This window comes from Gadus morhua, chromosome 15 (assembly GCF_902167405.1).
Source record: "Gadus morhua chromosome 15, gadMor3.0, whole genome shotgun sequence".
In the NCBI taxonomy this organism is placed as follows: domain Eukaryota; kingdom Metazoa; phylum Chordata; class Actinopteri; order Gadiformes; family Gadidae; genus Gadus; species Gadus morhua.
In genome coordinates, this window is record NC_044062.1 from 2,753,240 (window position 1) to 2,760,190 (window position 6,951).

General features: G+C 41.9%; 1 long non-coding RNA gene across 1 annotated transcript; it reads right to left on the minus strand.

Annotated features, from left to right (window-relative positions):
• Positions 1–4,701: 4,701 nt before the first annotated feature.
• Positions 4,702–6,425, minus strand: LOC115560174 (uncharacterized). The gene is made up of 2 exons (XR_003979693.1): positions 6,164–6,425; positions 4,702–5,470 (listed from the first exon to the last, which is right to left on the minus strand). It is a non-coding gene; the product is annotated as an uncharacterized LOC115560174 (long non-coding RNA).
• Positions 6,426–6,951: the final 526 nt, after the last annotated feature.

Sequence of the window (6,951 nt, forward strand, 5' to 3'; positions counted from 1 at the left end):
CGATTCAATCCGTGTATGGTTCGTTCTTTGAATATTCCGATTTAAAACAAAATCAGAAAAAACAAAAGAACCATACACGGATTCACGTCCATTGTTTACTTCGGTGTTTTAAAAAATGCCGGTCTTCGTTGGTCTTCCTGTTTATGAAGGTACGGATAACTCCGCCCCCTGCCCCCGGCGTAAAAGCGGTTCTAGTTCTAGCCCAGCTCTAAAGTGGGGCCAGAGTTGAACCGGTTTTTAGGGGCCGGAGCCGGTTCTTTGGCGGTGTGAAACCAAAGCCCTGGCCCTAGCTCCGAACTGGCCCGGAACCGGCCCCGATTTTGCGGCGGTGTGAAAGGGGCAACTGATTGACAAGAAGAACATTACAATACATGCACACAGAACAACTGGCATAACGGACAACGAAATACAATGCAACACATAACACACAAACAATTTAACTGTCCCAGGGTCGCTACAATATCGTAAATACGAATTCGTTCTCAGCCTATTTTTGCCATTTATTTACCGTGTTACTATGGCAGAATAAGGAATAAATTCATGCATTATCATTCAACTTGAACATGTGTTTTTACAGTATAGAGTGGTGGAGAGGGATGACGTATGTCATCAAACCCGGAAGTGAGCGTCGCCCTCGGTTCCCTTGACAAAAAGCCAACGGGTTTTCCATTGGATTTTGGATTATTGCAGAAAAATCCTCAACTCCTCAAAAACGGAAAATAAATAAATAAATAAAAATAACCGTGCTCCAAAGAACGAAGTGTAAACCAATGCATTCTGAATGGGAGTGTTTCTCCGATTTTTCCATGCTACACAACGAAATGTAAACCCATGCAAATAAAGACTTGGTCATGGTCATAATAATTTCAATATCATTAATCTACTGAGTGTGTAGGGAGGTATTCTATTTTTTTCAACGGGGCTGAATCCAGTCACTTGACCGTCATGGTTGCTATGGTGGTTGCTATCGACCTCCCCCTCTAATAACTCTAAAAACCACGCGGCAAAGGAGCTGCCGTCAATTGGGTTGTTTTTGTCGTAAACTAGGGTCCGATGGTTGAAAAATAGACAGATATTCCAAGGTATCCTTAAAAGGCAGCTTGGATGTGTTTATTTTCTGCAGTTTAGACTTCTTCTATAACTATTTTTTGAAAGCAAAACACCAAGCTCATTGATTTAACGAGGGAGGGTTATTTGAAACAATTTATTCAATAAATATTTGTGAGAGGTCATTCCTTCTCCTGATTTTACTTCCTATTTACAAGCATCCCCCCCCTCCCCATATGGATTTGGAGAATTGTTGCCACGTCCCAGTGGTGGAGGTATCATATATATATGAAGGAGGGCATTCGATTATAGCCTACTGCAATGATCAATTAGGAGGCCGAAGCCCTAAAGGAAGTGATGCAATAGGTGACTGAGTCGACAACATTTAAGTAAGCTGTATAGCGTCTCTTATATATCAAAGGGGGTCTCAAAGGACGCATACGCTCAACCTGTGGCTCCAGCACTACAGGAAATGACTCAGCAAGTGCTCCATCTCGTTGCAACTCACCCAGCGGCTCGCTTGCAAGATTTTGGCCTGAAGTTCTTCCCAGACCTACACCCTAGCCATCCAACATGCATATCTGAGAATCAGGCCTCTCTTTAATAATGACAAAAAGTTATGAGAGAAACACACATTAACTTTTTGTTATCTCATAAGCGGCGTGGTGCCTTTTCCTTTTGACCTTTTGACCCCCGACTTCAAAAACGTGGCCACAGGCCAGCTGTGTCTACACACCTTTAGCCACGAATGTACACCTCCATCCCACAAAAAATGGGGACTAGAAACTAACCTCTGTCTTATGTACATGTACTGTACTGTTGGAGGTCACGCCTCTTTGCCGACCTTTTCGAGATAGCTAGGGATGCTAAAATGTTTACACACATTTCCCGGGGCCCCGTGAACGACATATCCGAGATTTGGAGTTCTAGCCCTTAGAGAAAAAAAGTTTCCCAAATGGAGTGTCATTTTGACAAAGCCCCTCAGAAGTGTAGCCTGCAAGACCTAATGGTTCAGAATGTGGTGGAAAAACAGTTTTTGAGATAGGAAGGTCCTACCGTCCTGAAATTTTAATACCTTATTCTAGGGCCTAACTGGGACCTCCACACCGAAACTTGGCCCGGTCGGACCCCGAGGGCAGGAAGGGGGGGGCCTGCCCTCCTTATAATTTGAAAATTTTCTAGGTAAACCTATTTTTAATTCAGTGGAATTAACTGCCGCACGGCTGCAAGCGTTAGTTGGCTCTGACTGACGCCTCGTTTCCACATACGTACATTCTCGCATGCGATCCAACCGTCTCCGACCGAAAGTCCATTCATTCGTATGTGATTCTCCGTAATGTCCGTTTTTCCTCCGAGACTCCTCCCCTCCGTAAAATTTCTGTCCGGTATGTCCGTAATATACGTTCAAAAAATTTAACTTTCGCCGTCGTTTTACGGAGATACCGTATGAAAGTTTTTATGTTTTTCACAAAACTTGTAGGCTAAGTACCTTGCAGGCCAAACTCCTCAGCGATCTCTTTCCAAGCCTGTTGGTTTTGTTTTTATCTCTGTATATGTCGATCCTCATGTTCCAAAGTACCGGTCTCCTATCCGCTTATCCGGGGTCGGGTCGCGGGGGGAGCAGCTCATGCAGGGGGCCCCAGACTTCCCTTTACCGGGCCACATTGACCAACTCTGACGGGGGGATCCCGAGGCGTTCCCAGGCCAGTGTTGAGATATAATCTCTCCAACTAGTCCTGGGTCTTCCCCGAGGTCTCCTCCCCACTGGACGTGCCTGAAACACCTCCCAAGGAAGGCACCCAGTGGGCATCCTTACCAGATACCAGAGCTATAGAGAGAGAGAGTTGCGACACTTCCATTGGACTCCGTTGTAGCGCCTACTTCCGGGGTATGGAGCCTCGAATAGTTCCAAACAACCATTTTACGGCGTAGGAGACCGTTCATTTCCATTGCTGGCCGCCGAGTAACTTCTGAGGTAAATTGATTAAATAGCAACCTCTTTTGAATTGTCAACTGTCTATATTGTATCAGAGGCCCTTTATGATGCATATACTGATCTTTATTTGTAAATGCACAGCGTAATTATATATATATTTATCTTGGTAGACGACAGATTGCTTGCTAGTTTGTTAGCTCAACTTCACCACCTGTGAAGGTATCTCCAGGGGTAAATTGATTAAATAGCTACCTCTTTTGAATTGTCAACTGTCTATATTGTATCAGGACCTTTATGATGCATATATTGATATTTATTTGTATATGCACAGCGTAATTATATATATTTTTATCTTGGTAGACGACCGATTGCCTGCTAGTTTGTTAGCTCGACTGCACCATGTGATGGTATCTACACCAACAATTACAAAGTTCAGTACTAGTGAATCTAACTTTTATTTAGTTAGTTATTTATGTTGGATTACTAGGATAATTTAGGTTGATTTAAGGACAGGTTTTATGATGCGATAGCTAGTAGAAATAACAGTGTTTGTTTAATTATATCCTGGAAAGGGTGATGTTCAGCACATGAAGCCCTACAGATGCCGCCGATTCAACAATGCTGATTATGATGGGCGGTCAATTTAACCTGTATGGCTTTTTCGTTTTAACTTCTTGTTGACTGAATTGTTTCTCTTTCTTAGTGCCAAATTGATTCTTTTTTGTTTTGCAATAGCCCTCTCTGCTCTCCTTCTCATTAATTTTTCCTTTTCTAGTTGCCTTATAGGCCTATGTCACACTTCCTGCTTCCGGAACGCGTAGTAGGGTAATCCAACTTCCGGTCGCGTCTAGCAGCAACAACAATGGCAGCTCCCGTTCGCAGTTGTTCTTGTAGTGTACCGTGTTGCTCTGCATCAGGACGTATACAGCCATACCTCAGCTTCCACGCTTTCCCGAAGGACAAAATAAATCTTGGTTTAGATAATTTTTTGCCCAGTACTGTCCTAACGTGCGAGTGATTCTAGACTGCGCAGAAATCAGGTGTGAGGCACCCTCATCACTCACCCTCCAGTCTGAAACATTCTCCCACTACAAGAATACCAACACCTTCAAAGGTCTGATTGGCATTGCTTCATGTGGAGTTATCACCTTAATTTCTAAGCTGTACACTGGTTCCATATCAGATAGAGAAATCACACAGCAGTCAGGAATCCTTAGTCTACTTCAGCCAGGAGATGCATGCATGGCTGGCAAAGGCTTTGGTATCGACAAGATTCTTTCTGAAGTTGGGGCCACCCTCATAATGCCGCCATTTAAAAGAGGCGCTAGGTTAACCAGTGAGTATCGCCCAATTTAGAATCTTGGTGGAGAGGGCCATCAGAAGGGTCAAAGAATATCATATCTGGGACCCGACCATTCCTCTGACTCTTTCAGGCTCCGTCAATCAGCTGTGGGTAAATTGTTGCTTGATGTCTAACTATCAAGGTCCTTTAGATGTTAAGGGTGATGTCCCAGTGTTACACATTAAAACACACATGACATCACATGACTATTTTCAAATGTTTATTAATGTTCTTTGTTTACATTTAGCAGAAAGAAATTAAAATGGTGTGTTTGTGTCCGTCCGTCCTTTTCAAATGTTTATTTAATGTTCGTTTCCAGTTCTTTTTTTAAATATAAATTTACATATATACATATTTAACAGAAAGAAATGAAATGTTCTGTGTGTGTTAGGCAAGGCAACTTTATTTATATAGCACTTTTCATACACAAGGGAAGACTCAAAGTGCTTCACATATAAACATTGTCATACAATAAAATAGATAAGTAAAAGAAAACATATGCAGAGAAATGAGTAAAATAGAAAGTTAAAGGCATTTTAGTATTAAAATAGAAAATAAAGGCAAAGTTAAAAAAGCTTTTTAGAAAGTGCAATGTATTTAAGATGTAGCAGAAAGCTAATGCAAACATGAAAGTCTTCAGGCTTGTTTTAAAGGTGCTCAGAGTGTGTTACCTTAAACAAATGTTCAGGAATGTTCGTTTCCAATTCTTTGATTAAAATATTTACATGTATACATTTAACAGAAATAAATAAATGGAATGGGGTGTGTGTATCCCTCGGCCATATTTACTTGGCATTCAGGAGGTATGTGTCCATGTATGTGCTAAAATAAAACACCTAACCCAAACCTTAGGTTTCCTGACCACAAGTTGGTCAATGGGTTCCGGGCGAATCCCCTGGAGCAAAAAGAAAAAATATGTCAGCACATAAATCATATTGTCAGTGTAGCAACACTTAAGTCAGTGTTAGTCGCGTCTGTCTATATACAAGAACTTCGAATGCTATTATTGAGTAGACTATACAGGATGTTTGGCTAGACCTGAGGTATACACATAAACCTGTGTCCTTGGTTCACGACTGCAGAACACTGGTGCACGACAGAGGTGATGGCACGCTTTTCTCCCCTGTGAATTGGTAGTCATGTGTCTGCAACAGCAGACATGAAACAAAACATTATCATCTGCAACAGCAGATCTGGAGAAAGAGAGAGCATTTTGGAACAGCAACAAGAAACCATAATAATAAAAACACACACAGACTGAACATAAAACTAAATCTGAAGGTCTGAAACCATGCTCTAGGCTATCCATTATGCTACATATTACGAGGCGGGCCTGTTGTTTGAATCACAAAATGTAAATCTAATTAAAGTGGTCAGAAAGGTAGGCCTAAGTAACAGTCCCATTGATTCACAAAAGACTATGAAAAGCGTTTTTCTTCTGGGAACAGTAGCAGTTCGCCCGAACTGCTACTTCCAAATTAACTAAATCTGACACTGCAGTAAGAGAGGGAAAGATTAACACACCATACACCAAAATGTATGGGCATTGGTAGCTTATCACAGCCACCCAGCCACTATGTTCTGACAGTAGCCTGGAGCTAATCTGACATACTATCGACACTTACATGTACGGTAGGCAGTGGCTACCTACCTATACCAAACCTCTTGGGGTTCGTCAGGCAAAGTTTCAGAGACACTCAAACTAAATATGTATTCCTACCAGTGTAAATAATATTTTGCGATTAATTAAAAAGGATACGTTTTAACTGACATGTATTACACTTAATGCTATCTGTCACAGTCAAGCTACACAGTGTCAACAGATTTGAAACACTTACCTATGTAATTAAAAATGTACTTCTCCCAGAATAACTTATATCCTTTGCGTAGTTTAGATGTTTCGACACGTAAGTGCTGATTTACTATCCTTAGGACGTCGTCGTAGGACAATTTAGGAAGGTTGGAGAGACTTGGTCCAAAGGCATCGATCTGCCTCCGCCATGGTAAACAGCTTAGCTAAGCTAAGCGGAAGAGCAGTTACCCTACTCCGCGAGCTTCTTCCGGTCTTCAATTGTTCCGTGACATAGGCCTATTAGGTCCTCCACAGTCGCCCCATCAGTCCCTGGCAGTCTGGTCCCTGGAGCAGCTGGCCCTGGCAAAAGTTATTCCTTCACTGTTGACCCCTGACTGACTGGCCCTCGGCACACAAATCCCTGGATCACCCGCCACTGGATCACCTGCCCCTGAATCACCTGCCCCTGGCAATGTGGCCTCTTGATTGCTCTCTCTGTCTCCTGTGATGTCCTTTTCAACGCTCTTGAAATCCACCTAAATTTCTCCCTCAATCTCTGTAACAATTACAAGGTAATGTTGCTGTTATATGTATTTTGCCTTTGCATTTGCAACTACTGTCATCTCCAATGTAAGAAAATGAATTAAAGCAGAACATTTATGTAATGTGAATTAAATCTTCTGCCACAATCAGAAACCAATACAATTTATAAATGGATCTACCGGCAATTGTTAAATGTGTCGATTATCTACATTGTGTGCAAATCCTCAGAGAATCCCTGCCTTCTGGTTGTTTTTTAAACTGAATGTACAAATATTAATTATTTAATCTCAT